Genomic DNA, 27,301 nt, shown 5'->3' with positions numbered 1-27,301 from the left:
TGCGTTTATGCCCCTGTACACATGCTTGATTCTCTTTCGGAGACATAGCAATCCATAGGTTTTAAGATACTTACTAGTCAGGTACATTCTTAGGCGTTTAATATGGGGTGTTGAGTCCATTTCGTTGAGCAAGGAGTAGCTCTTGTCTATTCCATATTTGGCTTAAGGAACTTTATCTGTGCTCATTTCAATCTCTGGTTTTATGCAGCACCCCAACTCACCTTTCCCCTTAAGCAAGCATAAGTTGGTTTTCTAAATTTGAGACCCTGTTCTGTTTTGGAATTCAGTTCCTGTGTAGCCAAGTTTACATTCCGTGTATTAGTGATATCTTATGATGTTTCTTTTTCTGTGTGACTTATTTCAGTTAGAATCATCGTACCTGAATCCACTCATTATGCTGCTACGGGCCTGATGACATAGATTTCATTGCTGAGTGATACTGCATTGTACGTAAGTACCACAAGTTCTTTATCCATTTTTCACTTTCTGTGATATTGAACTTGTACGGTAAACGAGGTTCTTGTAAACAGAGGCGTCCCAAACTTTGGGGTGGCTGTGTCTTTTTGATTTTAATTTCCCTAAGCTATAGGACCATAAGTGGAAGTGCCCTAGGCTCTGTTGCTTTGTTTTTTAGATGTTTCAGGAAACACCATACACTTCTCCCGAGTGTCTGTTGGCAATTTACATCCCGCCCATCAGCATAACAAGGCTCCCAGTTCTCCATGGCCTGTCCTGCCTTTCTGGATTTTACACTTTTTTCAGATGGCCCTTTTGACCGGGGGGAAGTGAGACTTCATTGTAGTGCAGATTTCCTTTGCAAGCTTGCTTGGTTGGCCAAAAAGGGCGTATGCGTTTTTTCCTGAATATATTCAGGAAAAAACGCATACGCCCTTTTTGGCCAAGTGCATCATTGTGGACGTTCTGCCTCTTTTCCTATGCTTTCAATGCAATTCCAGTCTACCTCCTGAAATCGGTTTCCTGCAATTCTGCCCCGCTTTCAAGTCCTCTTGGCAGCCTTACTTCAGTATATTTTTGGACGATAGCTGTCATTTATAACTCTGCAGGTTTGTGAATTACAGTGCCCCTGAGCTCCTTTCTTCAACTCGCTTTCTTGTGAGCTGGCCGCAACACCGCAGGATGGCTTCAGGCCCTAATCTGGTTCCGGCACGGCACGCTGAGCCTTTGGTTATTTCCTCTTCCTGGTGGGAAATGAGAGTTAAATTTGCCCGTCCAGACACCTCCAGCTAGTCTCTCATTGGTTCTCGCTATTCCTGTTCATCTTCCGCAGAAATTGCAAACTGGGCCAAACAGGAGGTTAAAGGCGCTGACTCTCCAAGTCGGGAGAGTGTTAGTAAAGCGTCTGGAATGTTGCACCCGAGTACCAGGGGAGGAAAACTGAGACATATTTGAACACGTCTCCCGATCACATGGTTGATCATACTCTGGGTTCCACATGCATGTTTTAGCTGAAGGAAGAATACCTTAAACCTGGAGAGTTGAGACCCGTGGAATGGGTACCATGCAATATGACTTCAAAGGGTCTTCATTTGCTCACCGAACCTCTCCAATCCTATCACTGCTGCGTTTATGCCCCTGTACACCTGCTTGATTCTCTTTCGGAGACATAGCAATCCATAGGTTTTAAGATACTTACTAGTCAGGTACATTCTTAGGCGTTTAATATGCGGTGTTGAGTCCATTTCGTTGAGCAAGGAGTAGCTCTTGTCTATTCCATATTTGGCTTAAGGAACTTTATCTGTGCTCATTTCAATCTCTGGTTTTATGCAGCACCCCAACTCACCTTTCCCCTTAAGCAAGCATAAGTTGGTTTTCTAAATTTGAGACCCTGTTCTGTTCTGTAATTCAGTTCCTGTGTAGCCAAGTTTACATTCCGTGTATTACTGATATCTTATGATGTTTCTTTTTCTGTGTGACTTATTTCAGTTAGAATCATCATACCTGAATCCACTCATTATGCTGCTATGGGCCTGATGACATAGATTTCATTGCTGAGTGATATTGCTTTGTAAGTAAGTACCACAACTTCTTTATCCATTTTTCACTTTCTGCGATGTTGAACTTGTACTGTAAACGAGGTTCTTGTAAACAGAGGCGTCCCAAACTTTGGGGTGGCTGTGTCTTTTTGATTTTAATTTCCCTAAGCTATAGGACCATAAGTGGAAGTGCCCTAGGCTCTGTTGCTTTGTTTTTTAGATGTTTCAGGAAACACCATACACTTCTCCCCAGTGGCTGTTGGCAATTTACATCCCGCCCATCAGCATAACAAGGCTCCCAGTTCTCCATGGCCTGTCCTGCCTTTCTGGATTTTACACTTTTTTCAGATGGCCCTTTTGACCGGGGGAAGTGAGACTTCATTGTAGTGCAGATTTCCTTTGCAAGCTTGCTTGGTTGGCCAAAAGGGCGTATGCGTTTTTTCCTGAATATATTCAGGAAAAAACGCATACGCCCTTTTTGGCCAAGTGCATCATTGTCGGACGTTCTGCCTCATTTTCCTATGCTTTCAATGCAATTCCAGTCTACCTCCTGAAATCGGTTTCCTGCAATTCTGCCCTTGCTTTCAATGCCTCTTGCATAGCCTTTCCTTCAATATCCTTTTTGAAGATTAGCTGGCATTTATAACTCTGCAGGTTTGTGAATTACAGTGCCCCTGAGCTCCTTTCTTCAGCTCTTATTTTTGTGATCTTGCCTCATAACCGCAGGATTCCTTCAGGCCCTATTCTTCTTGTGGGACGCCTTGCTGTGCCTTTGGTTAATTCTTCTTACTGATGTGAAATTAGAGTGACATGTGCCCATTGAAACCACTACATTAGTTTCTCACTGGTTCCCCCTAACGCATTCATCCTCCGCACTATCTGCAGACTGTGCGATACTGGAACTTAAAGGCATTGAGTCACCATGTGGGGTTGTTGTTAATAAAGCGGCTGGAATGTCGATCCGGAGCCCCAGGAGAGGAACAATGAGGTGCGTTTTAGAAACCTTTCCCGATCATATGGTATACCAGTCGCTGGGTTTCCCAAGCATGGTTTAGCTGTAGGAAGATTCCCTTTAACCTGGAGTGTTGGGACCCTTGGAATGAGTAGCATGAAGTATTGCATTAAACTTTTGGCAGTTGCTCACCAAAGCTCACCAATCCTCTCAGCCCTAAGTGTCCAGCCTTATGTCTTATCCAGCTGTGGGTTTATATGTGGTCAATCCAGGTTGCATCACAGCCCCTGAGGGAATATTGTAAGAATTTTTCTCTCTTTGATTGTTTCTGCGTTTTGTTTTTAAAATTTATTTCTGTAATGGGTTTAGCTCATTTTCACTGCTGTGTTTGTGCCGCTCTGCACACACTTGATTCCCTTATGGAGATATATCAATACATGGGTTTTAAGATTCTTATTACTCAGATATATTTCTCTGCGGTGTATAGGGTGTGTTGAGGCCAGTTCATTGAGCAAGGTGTAGATCTTGTCTAATACCTATTTGGTTTATTGAACGGTATCTGTGCTAATTTCAAACTCTGGTTTTATGCATCACCCCACCTCTCCTTTCCCCTTAAGCTGACATAAGTGTGTTTTCTAAATGTGAGACACTGTTCTGTTCTGTAATTCATTTCTTGTGCAGCCATATTTACCCTCCCTCTATAAGTGATATCTTATGATATGTTTCTTTTTCTGTTTGACTTATTTCAAGTAGTATTATCGGACCTAAATCCACTCTTTATCCTTCTACTAGCCTTATTACATTGATTTCATGGTGAAGAGATATTCCATTGTACATAAGTACCACATCTTCTTTATCCATTGTTCTCTTTCCTGGGATATTTAAGGTGTACTGAAGTTGAGGTTCTTGTAAACAGAGTAGCCCTAAACTGTGGTGTGCTTGTGTCTTGTTGATTTTTAGACTTCCCTAGATATACTCCCATGATTGGAAGTGTCCTATGCTCTGTAGCTCTGTTTTTTAGATGATTTAGGAACCACCATACACTTCTCCAGAGTGGCTCTCGGCAGTTCACACACTGCCCATCAGCGTATAAAGGCTCCCTGTTCTCCATGGCCTGTCCTGCATTTCTGGTTTTTACAATTTTTTAGGATGGCCCTTTTGACCGGTGGGAAGTGAGACTTCTTTGTTGTGCACATTTGCATTGCTTGCTTGCTCGTTGCCCATAAGGTGCATATGCGTTTTTTCCTGGATATAATCAGGAAAAAACGCATACGCCCTTTTGGGCCAACTGCATCATTGTCGAAATTCTGCCGCTTTTCATGTGCGTTAAAGACGAGTCCAATCTATCTCTTGAAATCTGTTTCTTGCAATTCTGTCTTGCATTCAGATCCTCTTCTTTGCCTTACCTCAACATATTTTGGACGTTAGTTTTCATTTATAACTCTGCAGGTTTGTGAATTGCAGTGACCCTGAGCTCCATTTTTTAAGTTGCTCTTTTGTGAGCTGGCCTCAAACCCGCAGGATTGCTTCAGGCCCTATTTTGGCTCCGGCGAGGCAGGCTGAGCCTTTCTTTAATTCTTATTCTTAATGGGAAATTAGAGTGATATGTGCCCGTCCAAACCCCTACAACTATTCTCTCATTGGTTCCCCCTCTTCCCGTTCATCCTCCTCACAATTTGCAAAATGTGTGAAACAGAAGTTGAAATGTGCTGATTCTCCAAGTGGGGAGATTCTAAGTAACGTGGCTGGAATGGTGAACAGGAGCACCAGGAGAGGATAAATGAGGTGCATTTTAGACACATCTCCCGATCACATGGTGTACAGTCCTCTGGGTTTTCCATGCATGTTTTAGCTATAGGAAGATCCCTTGAACCTGCAGATTTGGGACCCATTGAATGGGTACCAGGTAGTATTACTTTAAAGGGTGTGCATTTCCTCACCCAACCTCACATTTCTCTTAGCGCAAACAGTTTCCAGCCTTATGTCTCATCCTGCTGTGGGTCTAGATGTGTTCAATCCATGTTGCATCACCGTCCCTGAGGAAAAGTTGTAAGAGGTTTTCTCTGTCTCTCTGTCGTTTATTTTTTTCAATTTATTACTATATTGGTTACAGCTGATTTTCAAAGCTCTGTTTCTTGCTGCTGTACATCCACTTGATTCACGTACAGAGAGACATCAGTAAATTCTTTTTCAGATTCTTACCAGTCGTATATATTCTTTTCCGGTGACTTGAGTGTGCTGAGTGCAGTTCTTTTAGCTACCGTGTAGGCCTTGTTGATTATCAGTTTGGTATTTGGAATGGTATCTTTGCTAATTTCAACCTCCTGGATGATGCCTCACCCCTCCCCACCTTTCCCGTTTAGCAGCCTTATGCGTGTTTTCTACATATTTGACTATGTTTTTGTTTTGTAATTTATTTCATGTGTAGCTATTTTGGATTCCACCTTTAAGTGATATCTTATGATATGTGTCTTTTTCTTTTTGAATTCTGTCACTTAGAATGATCATACGTAACTCCTCTGGAGTTGTTACAACTGGCCATATTTCATTGATTTCCAGGCTGAGTAATATTCCACTCTACCTAAGTACCACATCTCTATCCATTTTTTCCCTCCAGAGACATTTAAGTTATATCCTAGTCGAGGATCTTTTAAACAGAGAGGGGGTAAACATTGGGGTGCCTGTGTCCTCTCGATTTTTGTTTTTCCCAAGATATACGCCCATGAGTGCAAGTGCCCTATGCTCTGTAGCTCATTTTTTAGATGCTTTAGTAAACACAATACACTTCTCCAGAATGGCCGTTGGCAATATACATTTCCACTATAAGTCTCACAGGGCTCCCTCTTCTCATTGCCCTGTCCTGCATTTCTGTTGTTTACGCTTTATGAGGATGGCTCTTCTGACTGATGCGAAGTGATATCTTTTGTAGTATTGATTTCCAGTGCCCACCTGTTTGGTTGGCTAAAAAAGTGTATGCCCTTTTCTTGAATATATACAGAAAAAAACGCATACACCCTTTTTGGCCAACTGCAATGTTGGCAATGTTCAGCTCCTTTTCTTGTGCTTAATGGCGAGTCCTTTCTACCTCCTCAAATCCCTTTCCTGCCATTCTCCCTTGCTTACAAGTCCTTTTCTCTGACTTTCCTCAAGACATTTTTCAGTGATGGATATTTTCAACTCTGCAGTTTCGTGAATTTTACTGCCCCTGAGTTCCATTGTTCAACTTGTGTTTATGGGAACTGGCCACAAAGCAGCAGGATTTCCTCAAGCCCTATACTGTTTCCATGGGCAACCCTAGCCTTTGGTCAATTCGTCTTCCTGATTGGAAATTAGAGTGACATGTGCCTGTCTGAACACCTAGGACTTGTCTCTCATTGTTCCTCATCCTTCCGCTTCATCCTCTGGACAAATTCCAAACTGTACGCAACAGGATGTTGACAGTGCTGACATCTCCAAGTGGGGAGACTGTTAGTAAAGACGCTGGAGGGGTGAACCCGAGCACCAGGAGATGAGGAGATGAGATGCCTTTTCCAAACTCTTCCCGATCAGACGGTATACTATCCTCTGGGTGTGACAGACATGTTTTAGCAGTAGGAAGAGTCCCATTCATGTAAGGAGAACACCAGGGCTTTTTCAAAATCAGTGTCTCCCCGAAACCCAAACTGGGGAATTTTTTAAGCTATGGCTACACATATGTTCATTAAGGGCCTTGGGAAGTAGGCAGAGTCCAAACTTTAGATGATTGAAGTCTTCAGGGTCAGAAGCACTCACCACCAGCTTCCCTTAGGTTACACTTTAACTGTCATTGATAGATGATGTCAATAAAAATATCTATTCTTTTTCAGATTATTTCCCCTTATAGGTTATTGCAAAATGTTGAGTGTAGTTCCCTGTGCTATACAGTAGTTCCTTGTTGATGATCTATTTTATACATAGCAGTGTGTATGTGTTAATCCCAAACTGTTAATTTATCCCTCCTCCCACCTTTCCCCTTTGGTAATAATAAATTATAAGATTTTATACTTCTCAGAAATGGGGGAGCTGAAAGAGAGGTATCATTTTCAATGGAAAAGCATTTAAAACAAGATTGAAGCTTTAACCAAGATTATTAGATGTACATCCTTGGAAAGAAATCACTTCGTTTCTCTAATATTGACCTGACAAATAAGACAAACCCTTTCACTGAACTTGCTTATAATAAAGTGATGGAAATATCAAATGGAAGTGTTAGAAACATCTTATTTTACCCGAGCCTTATACACTGTTCTATGTTAACTACAGTTTGGCTCACACATCTGTTCATTGAGGTTACAATAGTCTCAATTTCTGTTACTGATCCTCCAGAGTGGACCCCAACAAGTGTCCCCCTGCCCAGTGTCATTGGGGCCAACAGATCGAGACTGAGTTTGGTTCACAAGCAAAGGAAACTTTATATTTTGATCAGAGAATGGAGAGGTGAGAGCATGCACTACCCCGTGGGCTGTGGGCTGGGCTGCTGTGTAGAGATCCTGTCAGAGTCAGTGGGAGGGAGGGGACAGAGCTTTCAAGGGCTGGGTTGGCTGCAGCTCAGGCTCTATATCGTGGAGTCTGCACTGGGCCCCAGGAGCTGAGGTGTCGACCCAGCCATTCTGCACTAGGAAATCTGGTCTGAAGTGCCGGGTGTGGAACCTCTGCATGCGAGACCCTAGGAGTACAGTGAAATTAGACAAAGCACAAAGGATAAAAAAGTTAGACTTGACTTTATTGCCCAGATTCTATTTTTATCTCCCAGGGATTTTTAATGGGCTTTGCTGGGGACAAACTCCTCCTCTGCCTTTTGTCCCGTTCCTCATTCTTGGAGTGCTGAGGGTGCAGACCCTTCTTCTGTAACTGCTGAGTGCTGAGTTGGGAGCCCTCATACCCAGGGGCGAGGGTCAGAACTTCTCCCCAGCAGCCTCCAGGTGACGTTGATTGTCCCCAGGACCCCTGCCTCCTTGCTCGTCCACCTGAGCACCAGCATTGGAAGTGTTATAGATTCTAATGACCTTTAAGGGTCCAGGAAAGAGATGTGCAGAGACGCTGTGGGGGCCGGTTTCACCCCACCCCACATTTGTTCGGCCACCTTAGGCTGACCGTTTCTGCCAGCCTAGATGCTCTGACCAGTAGTCTGTGCTTTCTTCAATTAGGCCCCTGAATTAACGTACAAACAGCACCAGGTGTCAGAGCCCTGCCCGCTCAACTCCCAGACAGTCCAGGGTCAGTGGTGATCAAGGACCATGATGGCCACTGAGTCAACAGCCTTTTGAAGTAAACAGGAGTCCAGCCGGTCTTATTGGCCACCATCATCACGGTGTCTGTAGGCTTTTCTATGGTGACAGTGTGATATACGGTTCCCCCGCCAAGATTATTAGCTCCCCTCTGGGTGCAGTAAGTCCTGCAAGCAGTAGTCTACTCTTTTGGGACACACTCTTGTTGTTTTATGAGAGAAACTCCAGGTCAAGTGATGTTCACACGAGTCGTCATGGTGCCCTGTTGCCCCCGGTTATCTCTCTGGATGTTGGAGTTGGAGGGCCTCCTCACTCGAGGTCGGTGTGCCCACGGAGCGAACCCTGCAACTTCAGGGCATGGTTGGTGGTTAGGATCACCACGTGGGGTCCTTTTCCCTTAGGAGGGAGGTGGCCTTTTGGGCTGCTGATTTCCAGGTTTTTAGATACCGCCAGTATCTTGGCCAGATGTGGCAGTAGGGCCAAGCCCCTTAGTGACCGTAGTTTATCCTACCTGGATGGCATTCTTGCATTGTTCCATTTCAAGTGGTCCCAGTTTTTGCACTAATTCTCCAATGGCGATTCACCTTTCACCGGGAATGTAAAGGTCAAAGGGTTTAGCTAAATTAGGGAGTTCCAGGGCAAGGGTCTGAATTGACTGCTCTTTCCATTCTTGAAAGGCCACTTCTGGATTCTATTCAAAAGGATCATCATCTTTTCCTTTCAGTGTTTCATATAGAGGCCCAGCTAGTAGACTATAGTTAGGGATCCAGAAGCAGCAAACCCTGGCCTCCCCAGGAACCCCTAAGCTGTCTTCTAGTTTGAGAAAGGGGTAAGGCTGAAAATGGTTTCTTCCCTTTCCTGGGATGGGCTTCTCCGACCTTCTGTGAGAATGAAGCCCAGGCAGGTCACCGCAGTCTGTGATATTTGAGCTTCTTTTTGGACGACTTCTATCCTTTATTGGCTTGGTAGTTCAGAGGCCTCCTTAGTAGGGCTGGCGATCAGAATGTCATCTGCGTATTGAAGGAGGGTTTCCTTTTCCAGAGGTAGAACTTTTAGGTCTTTACCTAAGCTTTCCCCAAAGACGGTGTGGGAATTTTTGCACCCTTGGGGCCAGACGGCCCGGAAGTATTGTTTTAGTTGTATGTTGAGTCCTGCCACTCACAAGCCAAAATTTCTTGTGACTCTGGGACTAATGGAATACAAAAGAAGGCATCATTGAAGACTAATACAGAATACCATGTCCTGGTGGTTGGTAGAATGACCAGCAGGGTGTAGGAATTAGGAGCAGCTGGAGGTATATCCTCGGTGGCTTCACTGACTGTCCTGACATCCTTTACCAGGTCCCCAGCAGCCCATGGGGCTCTCGTGGTCAGACCAATCCCCGGATACAGAGCTACCCTTGCAGGTACCGTGGCAGGGCTGGGCACACAGGAACCATGCACATAGCCCTCATTGCAGAGCACCCACAGCTCACCTGTCACTCAGAGCTGACACAGAGCACCTCAGAGCAGGACTTGAACTAACAAACAGCAGCTGCGACAGGTCTGTGACCCTGGGCATCACTCTGTACGGCCTCCCTCCACCTGGTCTTCCAGAGACTTCCACTGCACCCGGGGCACCAGGCCTCTGTCTCCAACCACCACCCACCCCTCCTCTCCCTGACTCCTGGGTTCCTCTCATTAGGAGAGTGTTTTCTTGAAGTTGTCTCCCACTCATGGGCCAGATAAAATGATTAGAAAACAAGCCAAAGCTGCAGCCCCTTGTCTATCTTGACTCTCAGGAGCCCACACCTGTTCCTTGGACCTGGCCAGTTCAGCAAGTTCCATTTTCTGCAACTGTGAGCCCCTGAGGGGTGATGATTGGCTGACCTGGGCAGCCTTACCGTGCCGGCCAGCCCTCCCCAGGTGTGCCTGGGTTGAGATCAATATAAATACCACTCCAGGCAGCAAGAGCCCCTGCAGCCGTGCCTGACGCCATTTTCTCTGCCCTGTCAGCAGTCTCGGGGCTGGGCTGGTGGGAGGGAGTGAGAGGCCACGGCTTTGTGGGTGGCCCAGTGTGAGTGGGGCTCTGCTGGACTTTCTGCAGCAGTTGCCAGGCCAGCCACCTGCTAAGGAAGAGGATGTGTCACCCATACCTGCTGCTGGAATTTCTCCCTGGGCAGAGGTGAGGAAGGAAAAAAGCAGTGGGGGCAGGGACAGGACGGGTATCTCAGGCAGGGAAATGGAAATCTTCCAGAAGAGCACCCAGGGCCAGTACCATCCTGGCTGGCCTGCAGGCACCAAGTCGGCTGGCATGCTGTCACTCGTGTGGCTCCATGGCCCTTCCTCTAGGCTTTCAAGTCCTTGTACATATTCAGGTGTTTTACCTGGGAAGGTTGGGAACAGTTCAGCAGCAGCTGGCCTGGGGCTCATCTCACGTTTACTCACAGATGCCTCGGCACGGTCCCCCAGGCTTGTAATGAGGACACTCCTTGCGGGGGAGCTGCTGGCTGCATGCGAGATGATTCCCCACCTCTGACCAACTTCAGAATTGTCTACCACTGAAGCAAGTGCCCTGATAGTGTTTTCATCTGTATAACTGGGGGGTTCTGTTTTGTTTTTTTCTTTTTTGTTTCAAGGTAGGTTTTATTCCTCTTTTTTGTACTTATGGATGTAAGCATGGAAATAATTCATTCATATAAATACATGTATGTGAAGGGAATAACTTTTTTCCGTTTTTTAAAAAATTTTATTTTTCATTTTATTTTATTTATTTTTTATACAGCAGGTTCTTATTGGTTATCTGTTTTATACATATAAATGTATACATGTCAATCCCAATCTCCCAACTCCTCCCACCGCCACCCCCCCCATGGCTTTCCCCTCTTTGTGTCCATACATTTGTTCTCTACATCTGTGTCTCTATTTCTGCCCTTCAAACCGGTTCATCTGTACTATTTTTCTAGGTTCCACATATATGCGTTAATATACAATATTTGTTTTTCTCTCTCTGACTTACTTCACTCTGTATGACAGTCTCTAGATCCATCGACGTCTCTACAAATGACCCAATTTCATTCCTTTTTATGGCTAATAGTCCATTTTATATATGTACCACATCTTTATCCATTCGTCTGTCTGTGGGCATTTAGGTTGCTTCCATTACCTGGCTATTGTAAATAGTGCTGCAATGAACATTGTGGTGAATGTGTCTTTTTGATTTATGGTTTTCTCTGGGTATATGCCCAGTAGTGGGTTGCTGGATCATATGGTAATTCTATTTTTAGTTTTTTAAGGAACCTCCATACTGTTCTCCATAGTGACTATCAATTTACATTCCCACCAATCGTGGAAGAGGGTTCCTTTTCTCCACACCCTCTCCAGCATTTGTTGTTTGTAGATTTTCTGATGATGCCCATTCTAACAGGTGTGAGGTGATACCTCATTGTAGTTTTGATTTGCATTTCTCTAATAATTAGTGATGTAGAGCAGCTTTTCATGTGCTCCTTGGCCATCTCTACATCTTTTTGGAAGAAATGTCTATTTAGATCTTCTGCCCATTTTTGTATTGGGTTGTTTGTTTTTTTAATATTGAGCTGCATCAGCTGTTTATATATATTGGAGATTAATCCTTTGTCCATTGATTCAGTTGCAAATATATTCTCCCATTCTGAGGGTTGTCTTTTTGTGTTTGTAGTTTCCATTGCTTTGCAAAAGCTTTTACGTTTCATTAGGTCCCATTTGTTTAGTTTTCTTTTTTATGTCATTACTCTAGGAGGTGGATCAAAACAGATCTTGCTGTGATTTATGTTAGAGTATTCTTCCTATGTTTTCCTCTAAGAGTTTTATACTGTCCGGTCTTACATTAAGGTCTCTAATCCATTTTGAATTTATTTTTGTGTATGGTGTTAGGGGGTGTTCTAATTTCATTCTTTTACATGTAGCTGTCCATTTTTCCCAGCACCACTGATTGAAGACACTGTCTTTTCTCCATTGTATAGTCTTGCCTACTTTGTCATAGATTAGTTGACCATAGGTGTGTAGGTTTATCTCTGGGCTTCTTTCTTTTTTATTTTCCTTTTACACCTTTATTGGAGTATAATTGCTTTACAATGGAGTGTTAGTTTCTGCTGTATAACAAAGTGAGTCAATTATACATATACATATATCACCATATCCCCTCCCTCTTACATCTCCCTCCCACCCTCCACATCCCACCCCTTTAGGTGGTCGCAAAGCACCGAGCTGATCTCCCTGTGCTATGTGGCTGCTTCCCAGTAGCTATCGATGTTACATTTGGCAATGTATATATGTCCATGGCACTCTCTCACTTCGTCCCAGCTTACCCTTCCCCCTCCCCGTGTCCTCAAGTCCTTTCTCTATGTCTGTGTCCTTAATCCTGTCCTGCCCCTAGGTTCTTCATAAACTTTTTTCTTTAGATTCCATATATCTCTGTTAGTACACGGTATTTATTTTTCTCTTTCTGACTTACTTCACTGTGTAGGACAGACTCTAAGTCCATCCCCCTCACTACAAATAACTCAGTTTTGTTTCTTTTTATGGCTGAGTAATATTCCATTTATATATGTGCCAGATATTCTTTATCCATTTATCTGTCGATGGACACTTAGGTTGCTTCCATGTCCTGGCTATTGTAAGTAGAACTGCAATGAACATTGTTGTATATAACTCTTTTTGAATTATGGTTTTCTCAGGGCAAATGCCCAGTAGTTGGATTGCTGGGTCGTATGGTACTTCTATTTTTAGTTTTTTCAGGAACCTCTATACTGTTATCCCTAGTGGGTATAGCAATTTACATTCCCAGCAACAGTGCAAGAACGTTCCCTTTTCTCCAGTAAATGCCTCTCCAGCATTTATTGTTTGTAGATTTTTTGATGATTGCCATTCTGACTGCTGGGAGTTGATACCTCACTGTAGTTTTGATTTGCATTTCTCTAATGATTAGTGATGTTCAGCATCCTTTCATGTGTTTATTGGCAATCTGTATATCTCCTTTGGAGAAATGTCTATTTAGGTCTTCTGCCCATTTTTGGATTGTGTTGTTTGTTTTTGTGATATTGAGCTACACGAGCTGCTTGTAAATTTTGGAGATTAATCTTTTGTCATTTGCTTCATTTGAAAACATTTTCTCCCATTCTGAGGGTTGTATTTTCGTCTTGTTTATGTTTTCCTTTGCTGTGCAAAAGCTTTGAAGTTTCATTAGGTCCCATTTGTTTATTTTTGTTTTTATTTCCACTTCTCTAGGAGGTGGGTCAAAAAGGATCTTGCTGTGATTTATGTCATAGAGTGTTCTGCCTATGTTTTCCTCTAATAATTTTATAGTGTCTGGTCTAACATTTAGATCTCTAATTCATTTTGAGTTTATTTTTGTGTATGGTGTTATGGAGTGTTCTAATTTCATTCTTTCACGTGTAGTTGTCCAGTTTTCCCAGCACCACTTACTGAAGAGACTGTCTTTTCTTCATTGTATATCTTTGCCTCCTTTGTCATAGATGAGTTAGCCATAGGTACGTAGGTTTATCTCTGGGCTTTCTATCTTGTTCAATTGATCTATATTTCTGTTTTTGTGCCAGTACCATATAGTCTTGATTAATGTAGCTTTGTAGTATAGTCTGAAGTTAGGAAGTCTGATTCCTCCAGCTCTTTTAATTTCCCTCAAGACTGCTTTGGCTATTCGGGGTCTTTTGTGTCTCCATACAAATTTTAAGATTTTTTTGTTCTAGTTCTGTAGAAAATGCCAGTGGTATTTGATAGGGATTGCATTGAATCTGTAGCTTGCTTTGGGTACTATAGTCATTTTCACAATATTGATTCTTCTAATCCAAGAACATGGTTTATACCTCCATATGTTTATATCATCTTTGATTTCTTTCAGCAGTGTCTTATAGTTTTCTGAGTACAGGTCTTTTACCTCCTTATGTAGGTTCATTCCTCCGTATTTTATTCTTTTTGTTGCAATGGTGAATGAGATTGTTTCCTTAATTTCTCTTTCTGATCTTTCATTGTTAGTGTATAGGAATGCAAGAGATTTCTGTGCATTAATTTTGTATCCTGCAACTTTACCAAATTCATTGATTAGCTCTGGTAGTTTTCTGGTGGCATCTTTAGGATTCACTATGTGTAGTATCGTGTCATTTGCAAACAGTGACAATTTTACTTCTTCTTTTCCAATTTGTATTCCTTTTATTTCTTTTTCTTCTCTGATTACTGTGTCTAGGACTTCCAAAAACTATGTTGAGTAATAGTGGTGAGAGTGGACATCCTTGTCTTGTTCCTGATCTTAGAGGAAATGCTTTTAGTTTTTCACTATTGAGAATGATGTTTGCTGTGGGTTTGTCATATACTGCCTTTATTATGTTGAGGTAGATTCCCTCTATGCCCACTTTTTGGAGACTTTTAATCATAAATTGGTGTTGAATTTTGTCAAAAGCTTTTCCTGCATCTATTGGGATGATCATATTTTTATTCTACAATTTGTTAATATGGTGTATCACATTGATTGATTTGTGTATATTGAAGAATTCTTGCATCCCTGGGATAAACCCCACCTGATCATGGTGCATGATCCTTTTAATGTGTTGTTTAATTCTGTTTCCTAGTATTTTGTTGAGGATTTTTACATCTATATTAATCAGTGATATTGGTCTCTAATTTTCTTTTTCTGTAGTATCTTTGTCTGGTTTTGGTATCAGGGTGATTGTGGCCTCATATAATGAGTTTGGGAGTGTTCCTTCCCCTGAAAAGTTCTGAAGAGTTTGAGAAGATTGGGTGTTAGCTCTTGTCTAAATGTTTGATAGAATTCACCTCTGATGCCATCTCGTTCTGGACTTTTGTTTGTTGGAAGATTTTTAATCACACTTTCAATTTCATTACTTGTGATTGGTCTGTTCATATTTTCTATTTCTTCCCGGTTCAGTCTTGGAAGGTTATACCTTTCTAAGAATTTGTCCATTTCTTCCAGGTTGTCCATTTTATTGGCATAGAGTTGCTTGTAGAGGTCTCTTAGGATGCTTTGTATTTCTGTGGTGTCTGTTACAACTTCTCCTGTTTCATTTCTAATTTTATTGATTTGAGTCCTCTCCCTCTTTTACTTGAGTCTGGCTAAAGGTTTATCATTTTTGTTTATCTTCTCAAAGAACCAGCTTTTAGTTTTATTGATCTTTGCTATTGTTTTTATTTCATTTATTTCTGCTCTGATCTTTATGATTTCTTTCCTTCTATTAACTTTGGGTTTTGTTCTTCATTCTCTAGTTCCTTTAGGTGTAGGGTTAGATTGTTTATTTGAGATTTTTCTGGTTTCTTGAGGTAGGCTTTTATTGCTATAAACTTCCCTCTTAGAACTGTTTTTGCTGCATCCCATAGGTTTTGGATCATCGTGTTTTTGTTGTCATTTGTCTCTAGGTATTTTTTGATTTCCTCTTTGATTTCCTCAGTGATCTCTTGGTTATTTAGAAATGTATTGTTTAGCCTCCATGTGTTTGTTTTTTACGTTATTTTCCCTGTAATTGATTTCTAATCTCATAGCATTGTGGTCGGAACAGCTGCTTGATATGATTTCAGTTTTCTTAAATTTACTGAGGCTTTATTTGTGACCCAAGATGTGATCTATCCCGGAGAATGTTCCGTGTGCCATTGAGAAGAACTTGTAGTCTGCTGTTTTTGGATGGAATGTCCTATAAATATCCATTAAATCTATCTGGTCTATTGTGTCATTTAAAGCTTGTGTTTCCTTATTAATTTTCTGTCTGGATGATCTCCATTGGTGTAAGTGAGGTGTTAAAGTCCCTTGCTATTATTGTGTTACTGTTGATTTCCTCTTTTATAGCTGTTAGCAGTTGCCTTATGTATTGAGGTGTTCCTGTGTTGGGTACATATATATTTATAATTGTTATATCTTGGATTGATCCCTTGATCATTATGTAGTGTCCTTCCTTGTCTCTTGTAACATTCTTTATTTTAAAATCTATTTTATCTGATATGAGTATTGCTACTCCAGCTTTCTTTTGATTTTCATTTGCATGGAATATATTTTTCCATCCTCTCACTTTCAGTCTGTATGTGTCCCTAGGTCTGAAATGGGTCTCTTGTAGACAGCATATATATGGATCTTGTTTTTGTATCCATTCAGTGAGCCTGTGTCATTTGGTTGGAGCATTTAATCCATTCACGTTTAAGGTAATTATCAATATGTATGTTCCTATTATTATTTTCTTAATTGTTATGGGTTTGTCTTAGTGGGTCCTTTTCTTCTCTTGTGTTTCCCACTTAGAGAAGTTCCTTTAGCATTTGTTGTAGAGCTGGTTTCGTGGTGCTGAATTCTCTTAGCTTTTGCTTGTCTGTAAAGCTTTTGATTTCTCCATCAAATCTGAATGAGATACTTGCTGGGTGGAGTACTCTTGGTGGTAGGTTCTTCCCTTTCATCACGTTAAATTTATCATGCCACTCCCTTCTGGCTTGTAGATTTTCTGCTGAGAAATCAGCTGTTAACCTTATGGGAATTCCGTTGTATGTTGTCATTTTTCCCTTGTTGCTTTCAATAATTTTTCTTTGTCTTTAATTTTTTCAATTTGATTACTGTGTGTCTCGGCATTTTTCTCCTTTGGTTTATCCTGCCTGGGACTCTCTGCGCTTCGTGGACTTCGGTGGCTATTTCTTTTCCCATGCTAGGGAAGTTTTCAACTATAATCTCTTCAGATATTTTCTCGAGTCCTTTCTCTCTCTGTTCTCCATCTGGGACCCCTATAATGCGAATGTTGTTGCATTTAATGTTGTCCCAGAAGTCTCTTAGGTTGTCTTCATTTATTTTCATTCTTTTTCTTTATTTTGTTCCATGGCAGTGATTTCCACCTTTCTGTCTTCCAGGTCACTTATCCGTTCTTCTGTCACAGTTATTCTGCTACTGATTCCTTCTAGTGTATTTTTCATTTCAGTTATTGTATTGTTCATCTCTGTTTGTTTGTTCTTTAATTCTTCTAGGTGTTTGTTCCTTAATTCTTCTAGGTCTTTGTTAAGCATTTCTTGCATCTTCTCGATCTTTGCCTCCATTATTTTTCTAAGGTCTTGGATCATCTTCACTATCATTATTCTGAATTCTTTTACTGGAAGGTTACCTATCCCCACTTCATTTCGTTGTTTTTCTGAGGATTTATCTTGTTCCTTGATCTGGTATAAAGTCCTCTGCCTTTTCATTTTCTCTATCTTTCTGTGAATGTGGTTTTCCTTCCACAGGCTGCAGAATTGTAGTTCTTCTTGCTTCTGCTGTCTGCTCTCCAGTGATTGAGTCTATCTGAGAGGCTTGTGCAAGCTTCCTTATGCGAGGGACTGGTGGTGGGTAGAGCTGGGTGTTGTTCTGGTGGGCAGAGCTTTAATCTGCTTGTCTGTGGATTAAATAAAAGTTTAATAAAAAGTTTAATCCACTTGTCTGCTGATGCATGGGGCTGGGTTCCCTCCCTGTTGGTTGTTTGGACTGAGGCGACCCAGCACTGGAGCCTACCTTGCTCTTGGTGGGGCTAATGGTGGACTCTGGGAGAGTTCACGCCAAGGAGTATTTCCCAGAACTTCTGCTGTCAGTGTCGTTGTCCCCATGGTGAGCTGCAGCCACACCCCACCTCTGCAGGAGACCCTCTAAAACTAGCAGCTAGGTATGATCATTCACCTATGGGGTGACTGCTCCTTCCCCTGGGTCCTGATGTGCACACTACTTTGTGTGTGTCCTCCAAGAGTGGAGTCTCTGTTGAGACTCTGAGTCTCTGAATGCAGTTGAGACTCTGAGTGGAGTCGCACAGACTCTGGGTCCTGTGAAGCTTCGATGTTTTGTGGTTCTAGAAATCCTATAGGAGACGGTCCACAGCAGGTGAAGCTAATGCTGTCATAGAGGTGGTGAAACCAAAGATCTGCAGTTCCGACTAGAGGTGCTGATGTACAAACAGGACAAAATCATCTCATGTGAATGTAGTTCAGGCACGTTTAAAATGAATGCAGTCATGTTAATGCCTAACATCTTCTATCTTGTGCCTCTCCTCAAGGACCCCCTCCTCAGTTCCTGAGGCTCCTGTAAGTCATGTACAGGGGAATGGAGAGTGGGCTCTGTCCAGTCTGAGCCCTGAGTTACCCTGTGTGTATCTTAGGATACTTTGTATTTCTGTGGTGGCTCTTGTAACATCATCTCTTTCAGTTCTGATTTATTTGGCCCCTCTCTTTAAAAAAAAATACTACTGTTGTCTTTTATTCTTTACAGAAGTTTAATAAGTGTTTGATCTACTACCCTTACTCTATGTATACTTTTTGCCGTGAGATTTTTACTTTTGTTTGTTTTCTTGTTACTGTCAATAATTAGTGAGAATTCTTTTAAGCTACCTTCAACATTGCTTATAAAGCTGCTTTATTAGTGATGACAGAGCTTTAATGGAAGTCGTGTTCTGGTTGTAAATTAGAATGCAATGTGCCAGCAAAAAGCCCCTTAAGTGTATGTCTCATTACTTCTCGTTCTTTTTTTTCCCTTTTTTTTCTCTCTTTTTTTTCTTGTTCTTTTTTTAATGTTTATTTTTTATCAGAGCAAATTTGATTAAAATGTTTTGTTTGTTCTAGGTGTGTAAGATGTGGTTCTTTTACACATATACATGTATCTATACTTCTTCAGATCGTTTTCTCATGTAGCTTGTGACACAATGTTGAGTAGTCTTCTCTTGGTATTCCGTAGGTCTTTGGTGATTATATATTTCACATGTGTTTCTATATCTATGTTAACCCCAATATCCTAATGTATCCAGTCCTCACACCTTTCCATTTGGTGAACCATAACTTTGTTTAATGAATCTGTGATTGCCTTTCTCTGTGGAAATATCTTCATTGGTATCAATTTTTAGCTAACACCTATAAGTGATATTATAGGATATGTGTCTTTTGCTGTCTGACTTAGTACAATTTGCCTGATTACCTCTAGAATCATCTACGGTGCTGCAAATGGCATTGTTTCATTTTTTTCCCTAGATAATATTCCATCTGTACATGTACCAGTTCTTCTTTGTCCACTCACCTGTTGATGGACTTTTTGGTTGCCTCCTATGTCGTGGCTATTGTAATACTGCTGCACTGCACATTTGCCTGCCTGTGTCTTTACAATTCTGTCTTCTTATGTTATAGGCCCAGGAGTGGGCATCCTGTATCATATGGTATCTCGGGGTTTACCGTTTAAATGCACCACGATTCTGTGCTCATTATTGGCTCTTTCCAGGTTACATCCCACTTAAAGTTGAGGGTATGCATTTCTCCACAACACCTTCAGCATTTATTTATTTATTTATTTTTAATATCTTTATTGAAGTATAATTGCTTTACAATGGTGTGCTAGCTTGTGCTTTACAACAAAATGAATCAGTTATACATATACATATGTTCCCATATCACTTCCCTCTTGCGTCTCCCTCCCTCCCACCCTCCCTCCCCTCCAGGCGGTCACAAAGCACCGAGCTGATCTCCCTGTGCCATGCTGCTGCTTCCCACTAGCTATCTACCTTACGTTTGGTAGTGTATATATGTCCATGCCTCTCTCTCCCTTTGTCACAGCTTACCCTTCCCCCTCCCCATATCCTCAAGTCCATTCTCTAGTAGATCTCTGTCTTTATTCCTGTTTTACCCCTAGGTTCTTCATGACATTTTTTTCCCTTAAATTCCAGGTATATGTGTTAGCATACGGTATTTGTCTCTCTCTTTCTGACTTACTTCACTGTGTATGACAGACTCTAGGTCTATCCACCTCATTACAAATAGCTCAATTTCGTTTCTTTTTATGGCTTCAGCATTTATTGTTTGTAGTTTTCTTGCTGATGGATATTCTGACTGGTGTGAGCTGATACCTCTTTGTGGTTGAATTTGCATATGACTCATAATCCTTTGAAATTGAGCTTTAAGTCATGTCCTTTTTATTTTTCAAACTGTGATTACAGCTTAGCTCTTCAAAGTGTTTTCTAAAGTATGTGTTACATTTTGAAATTTATTGGCCATTACCTCCCTCAAAACATTTTGAGGGCAGGTTTCATTTACAGCCCTGCAGTACTTGTTCACATGAAGTGACCATTAGCACAGGCTTTAAAGCTGCTTTTGCAGGTAACGGCCAGATTGCGGCAGCCTTTCTTTGTTCCCCATGCTGGTACTAGGGAAACAGAGCTTCCGGCCGGTGGTCTTCCTCGGTTATAAATTAGAGTGGAATGTGCCCGGATAAACCCCCAAAGGCTGATGTCTCCTTACTTTTGTTTGTTTTTTTAATTTAATTTATATTTTTATCGGAATAATATTCCATTTTGTATATGGACCACTTCTTGGTGCATTGCTCTGTTGAGGGACATTTTCGTTGCTTCCAAGTGTTGGCTATATTAAATATTGCTGGAGTGCAAGATTGCCAGCTTGTGACTTTTTGATTCTCATTTTCTCAGGTGATAGTCCCAGCAGTGGGTATGACTGATTGACTAGTAGCTCAATGTTTACCTTTTCAAAGCACCTCCATTGTGTTTTCATTAGTGGCTCTTACCATGTCTCCCTTAGAGCCGAGGGTACGAACTTCTCCACAATCCCTTCAGCATTTATAGTTTGCAGCATTTTTGCTAATGGCCAATCTGACTGCTGTGACCTGATAGGTTTTTGTAATTTGGGTTTGCATGACTTTAAAAATTCCTAAAATTCATCATTTTCCACGCCTTTTTCCTTTCTGTTAAAAAATCAAGTGTGAGTACAATCTATCTCTTGAAGCTGTCTTCTTGGAAGGTTGCCCTCTTTTGAATTTTTGGTGGATATTCGACCCCAGGATTTTTTTGGAGGGCAGATGTCATTACAGAACTGCAAGTTTGGTGAATATTTAGTGACCATTAGCACTGGGTTTAAAGCTGCTGTTGTGGGAAACGGCCACAAGGAGGCAGCATTTGTCCTTTCCCAAATCTGGGTACTAGGGCAGCAGAGCCTTTCTGGAAGTCGTGGTCCTAGGTTTTAAGTTAGAATGGAATGTGCCAGGAGGAACGCCCATAAGTTTATGTCTCATTACATCTTGGTTTTTAAAATTTATTTAATCGGGGTAATGATTAGATATTGTTTGTCCAGATGTACACAATCTGGTTCATTTGTACAATATATATGTCTATTCATGTTCAGATCCTCTTCCCATGTAAAATATTACAGTGTTCCATAGACCTCCCTTGCTATATGGTCCGTCTTTTTGATATATGTTTATTATATGTATTTGTATACGTATGGTAACGTTAATCTTAATTTATCCATTCTGCCCACCTTTCCTTTTAGATAAGCATACTTAATTTCTAAGTCTGTGAGTGTCTTTCTCTGTGGAAATATGTTCATTTGTGTTAGTTATTAGATAACGCCTATAAGTGATATCATAGGATATAGGTCTTTTGCTTTCTGACTTACCTCATATTCTGTGATTATCTCCAAGCTCATCTATGGCACCTCAAATAGCAGTGTTTCATTGTTTTCCATGGCTAATATTCTATTGTGAACGTGGACCACTTCTTCTTCATCCATACATCTGTTGATGGACATTTTGGTGGCTTCACTGTCTTGGCTATTGTGAATAAGGCTGCAGTGCAGCTTTTGCAGCCCGCGTCTTCTCGATTCTGGTCTTCTCAGGTGAGAGGCCCAGTGGTGTGACTGCTGCATCGAATGGTACCTCAACTTTTACTTTTAATCGTAGCTCCTTTCTGTTCTCATTATTGGCTCTTACCACGTTACATCTCACCAGCAGCTAGAGGGTACACAGTTCTCTAAAACCCCTTCAGAATTTATTGTTTGTAGACCTTTTGCTGATGGTCAGTCGACTGGTGTGAGTTGAAACCTTTTTGTACATTAGATTTGCATGAGTCTAATAATTCCTGAGGTTGAGCTTTCACCCATTTTCCTTTTTTTAAACAAGAGAGTGAGTCAAACTTACCTCTTCATACTATCGTCTTGAAAAATTTGCCAGTTTTGAATTTTATTGTCCATTCCGTACCTCAGCACAGTTGTTTAGGGCAGGTGTCCTTTGCAGCCCTGAGTCCTTGTGAATGTTAAGAGAACATTAGCTGTGGGCTTAATGCCGTTCTTGCGGAAAACGGCCACAAGGCAGCAGAATTTCTACATTTCCAACTCTGGGTTTTTGGGCAGCAGAGCCTTCCTGGAAATCGTGTTAGTAGGCTGCAAATTAGAGTGGAATGTGCCAGAGCACATCCCCAAGAGCTTATATCTCCTTACTTCTTGTTTGTTTTATAAATTTAATTTTTATTAATTATCAGAGCAAACTTGATAAAAATATTTTGTTTCTCCTAGGTGTACAGAATCTGGTTCATTATATCAATGTATCTGTCATTTATCTTTGCATTCTTTACCATGTAGGTTATTACAGAGTGTTGCCTAGACCTCTCTTGGTATTCCATAGGTATTTTGTGATTATATATTTCATATGTATTAGTACATGTCTGTTAACCCTCATATCCTAATTCACACATTCCTTACACTTTTCCATTGGTTAAACATAATTTTTTTTTCTTAATCCATGCTTTTCCTTCTCTTGGAAATAAGTTCATGAGTATCAACTTTTAGGTAACACCTAGAAGTGATGTCATAGGATATCTGTCTTTCACTTTCTTTCTTTAATTTGAGTGATTATCTCTAGGTCCTTATATGGTGGTGCAAACGGCACTGTTTCATTGTTTTCCATGGCTTATATTCCATTGTTTACATGGACCACTTCCTCTTTGTGCATTTTTCTGTTGATGGACATTTTGGTTTCTTCCAAGTCTTGGCTATGTTAAATATTCCTGCAGTGCAGGATTGCCAGTCTGTGTCTTTTCCATTCTGCTCTGCTCAGGTGATAGGCACATCAAAGGACCTACCAGATCACATGGTAGCTCAATTTTTACCCTTAAACGCACCTCCATTATGTTCTCACTACTGGCTGTTACCAGTTTACATCCCCCCCAGCAGCTGGAGGGTACACAGTTCTCTGAAACCCCTTCAGCATTTATTCTTTGTAGACTTTTTGCTGAAGAACATTCTGACGGCTGTGAGGTGAACATTTCTGTAATTGGATTTGCATGGCTTTATTCATTGCTGATGTTGCGCATTTTTCAATTCCCTTTTATTTTAAAGAGAAAAAAAAGAAAAGACAAAATGTGCGTAAAATATGCCTCTTGACATTGTCTTCTTGAAATGTTGACGTCTTTTGAATTTTCTGGTCGATTACGACCCCAGGACATTTTTGAGGCCCGGTGTCCTTTACAGTGCTGCACATATTTTGAATATTAAGTGACCATTACCTCTTGGTTTAAAGCTGCTGTTGTGTGAAACAGTCACAAGGCGGCAGCAGTTTCTCCTTTACCAAATCTGGTTACCAGGGCAACAGAGCCTTAATGGAAGTCCTGTTCTAGGTTGAAAATTAGAATGGGATGTGCCAGGAAAAATTCCTTTCAGTTTATGTCTCATTATTTCTTGTTCATATTTTTAATTTAATTTTTATTTTTTATCGCAGCAAATTTGATTACAATGTTTTTTTTTTTTTGTTCTAGGTGTGCAAGATGTGGTTCTTTCACACACATACATATATCTATTCTTCTTCGGAACCTTTTCCCAGGTAGGTTATGACACAATGTTGAGTAGTCTTCTCTTGGTATTCCGTAGGTCTTTGGTGATTATATATTTCACATGTGTTTCTATATCTATGTTAACCCCAATATCGTAATGTATCCAATCCTCACACCTTTCGATTTGGGGAACCATAAGTTTGTTCAATGAATCTGTGATTGCCTTTCTCTGTGGAAATATCTTCATTGTTATCAATTTTCAGGTAACACCTATAAGTGATATACGTTAGGTGTCTTTCGCTTTCTCACTTACTACAAGTTGCATGGTTACCTCTAGACTCATCTATGGTGCTGCAAATGGCATTGTTTCATTTTTTTCCCGAGCTAATATTCCATCTCTACATGTAACAGTTCCTCTTTGTCCACTCATCTGTTGATGGACTTTTGGTTGCTTCCATGTCTTGGCTATTGTAATACTGCTGCAGTGCAGATTTGCCTGCCTGTGTCTTTCCAATTCTGTCTTCTTATGTTATAGGCCCAGGAGTGGGCCTGCTGGATCATATAGTAGCTCAATATTTACCTTTTAAAGGCACCTCCACCCTGTTCCCATTAGTGACTCTTACCAGGTTACGTCCCACTTCAAATTAAGGGTATGCATTTCTCCACAACCTCTTCAGCATTGATCGTTTGTAGTTTCTTTCCTGATGGTTATTCTGAATGGTGTGAGCTGATACCTCTGTGTGGTTGGATTTGCATGTGTCTCATAATCCTTTGAAATTGAGCTTTCAGGCATGTCCTTTTATTTTTCAAACGGTTATTACAGCTTAGTTCTTCAAATGGTTTTCTTGAAATATGTGCCACATTTTGAAATACTTTGGCCTTTACCTCCTGGAAGACATGATGAAGGCAGGTTTCCTTTACAGCCCTGCAGGACTTGTTCATATGAAGTGACAATTAGCATAGGTTTTAAAGCTGTTTTTTCAGGTAATGGCCAGAGGGTGGAGCATTTCATAATTCTATGAAACGTAACTGAACACACAATATATATTTTTTCTTTTAAATTTCCATTGTTACTTTTTTAAAGTACAATTATAATTGAAGTTCTTTGTAACAAGTGAAATTTAAAAAATTAAAGGAAAAGATAATATTTTACCACTTGCCATCCTTTCCCATTTACTGAAACGACCAGCATAATGTGTAGATTTCTCATTTTATCCAGGTGTTCTATACATCTGGAATATCATGCTTCTCACTGTAGAAAAACAGATTTAGCTCTCACACTTTTTATAGGCTACATAACAGTCCATAGAACAGAAGTACCAACTATTTCAGACTTAGCTTTTTGAGGGACACTCAGGTTACTTTCTGTTTTATTTTGTTGTTCTTTTTTTTTGGGGGGGTAGGAGTTTATTATTTATTTATTTATTTTTGTTGTGTTGGGTCTGAGTTTCCGTGTGAGGGCTTTCTCTAGTTGTGGCAAGTGGGGGGCCACTCTTGATCTCGGTGCGTGGGCCTCTCACTATTGCGGTCTCTCTTGTTGCAGAGCACAGGCTCCAGATGCGAGGGCTCACTGGTTGTGGCTTATGGGCCTAGTTGCTCCATGGCATGTGGGATCCTCCCAGACCAGGGCTCGAACCTGTGTCCCCTGCATTAGCAGGCAGATTCTAACCACCGCACCACCAGCGAAGCCCTCTATTTTGTTGTTCTGCTAGTTTGTTTTAACCCAAGAAAATATTTTTTTAAATACAAAAAAACAAAATTAAGCTAGGGGTAAGGATTAGGGTTTAGGGTAAGGTTTAGGGTTAGGGTACGGGTTAGGATTATTGTACGGCTTAGAGTATGGTTTAGGGTTATGGTTATGGTACGGGTTAGTGTTAGGGTACAGTTTAGGGTATGGCTATGGTTTAGTGTTAGGGTACGGGTTAAGGTATGGGTTAGTGTTAGGGTATGGGTTAGGATTCAGGTACGGTTTACGTTCAGGGTTATGGTTAGGTTTAGTGTATGGGTTAGTGTTAGGTACGGGTTAGGGTTAGGTTTAGTGTTAAGGAAGGGGTACAGTTTAGGGTACAGGATAGGGAACAACAAAGGGTTAGGGTTAGGGTACGTGTTAGGGTACAGTTTAGTGTTAGTGTACGGGTTAGGATTAGGGTACGGTTTAGGGTAAGGTTTAGGGTTAGGGTTAGGGGACGGGTATGGTTTGGGGTACAGTTTAGGGTATGACCACGGGTTAGGAGTAGGGTAAGTGTTAGGGTACGGTTTAGTGTTAGTGTACAGGTTAGGATTATGGTACGGGATAGTGTAAGGGTTAGGGTTAGGGAATGGGTACGGATTAGGTTGCAGGTTAGGGTATGACAACGGGTTAAGGTTAGGGTACGTGTTAGTGTATGGGTTAGGATTAGGGTACGGGTTAGGTTATGGGTTAGTGTTAGGGGATGGGTTAGGATTAGGATACGGGTTATGGTACGGTTTAGGGAAAGGGTTAGGATACGGGGTAGGGTTAGGATAAAGTTTAGTGTATGGCTATGTGTTACTGTTAGGGTACATGTTAGCGTACGGGTTAGTGTTCGTGTACAGCTTAGGGTAAGGGTTAGGGTTAGGGAACGGGTACGGTCTCAGGTACAGGTTAGGGTACGGTAGCGGGATAGGGTTAGGGTACGTGTTAGGATGAGACTTCTTTGTAGTGCAGATTTGAATTTCCCGCTTGCTTGGTTGGCCAAAAAGTGTGTATGCATTTTATCCTGAATATACTCAGGAAAAAACGCATACGCCCTTTTTGGCCAAGTGCATCGCTGCCAAACGATGTGCCAAACAGGAGGTTACAAGCACTGACTCTCCAAGTGGGGAGATTGTTAGTAAAGCGTCTGGAATGGCGAACCCGAGTACCAGAGGACGAATAATGAGATGCGTTTTAGAAACCTTGCCCGATCACACTGTGGACCATCCTCTGGGTTTCCCACGCATGTTTTAGCTGTAGGAAGAATCCCTTAAACCTGGAGAGTTGGGACCCATGGAATGGGTAGCACGCAGTACTACTTCAAAGGGTCTGCATTTGCTCACCGAACCTCACCAATTCTCTCAGCCCCAAGTGTCCAGCCTTATGTCTCACCCAGCTGTGGGTGTAGATGTGGTAAATCCAGGTTTCATCACAAGCCTGAACGAATTATTTAAGAATTTCTCTCTCTTTCACTGTCCTTCTGTTTTGTTTTTGAAGTTTATTTTTATAATGGGGTTGAGCTAATTTTCACTGCTGTGTTTATGCGTCTGTACACACACTTGATTCTCTTACGGAGACATATAAATACATAGATTTTAAGATTCTTACTAGTCAGATATATTCCTCTGCGGTGAATAGGGGGTGTTGAGTCCACTTCGCTGAGCAAGGAGTAGGTCTTGTCTATTACATATTTGGCTTATGGAACGGTATCTGTGCTCATTTCAATCTCTGGATTTATGCAGCACCCCAACTCACCTTTCCCCTTAAGCAAACATAGTTTGTTTTCTAAATGTGAGACTCTGTTCTGTTTTGTAATTCAGTTCATGTGTAGCCAAG

The 27,301-nt window shown here is 41.3% G+C and overlaps 1 long non-coding RNA gene across 1 annotated transcript in view; it reads left to right on the top strand.

Moving 5' to 3' along the window:
* The first annotated feature begins 350 nt into the window (after nt 1–350).
* The window catches only part of LOC141277788 (uncharacterized), a 68,278-nt gene continuing 41,327 nt past the window's right edge, over nt 351–27,301 (top strand). The window contains exons 1-2 of the long non-coding RNA XR_012329631.1: nt 351–450; nt 1,945–2,026. This is a non-coding gene — a long non-coding RNA (uncharacterized lncRNA). The remainder of the gene's footprint in view (nt 451–1,944; nt 2,027–27,301) is intronic.

The sequence above is a fragment of the Tursiops truncatus genome, unplaced genomic scaffold, assembly GCF_011762595.2.
Source record: "Tursiops truncatus isolate mTurTru1 unplaced genomic scaffold, mTurTru1.mat.Y mat_scaffold_78_arrow_ctg1, whole genome shotgun sequence".
NCBI classification, from domain to species: Eukaryota; Metazoa; Chordata; class Mammalia; order Artiodactyla; family Delphinidae; genus Tursiops; species Tursiops truncatus.
This window is presented reverse-complemented; position numbering and strand designations above follow the sequence as displayed.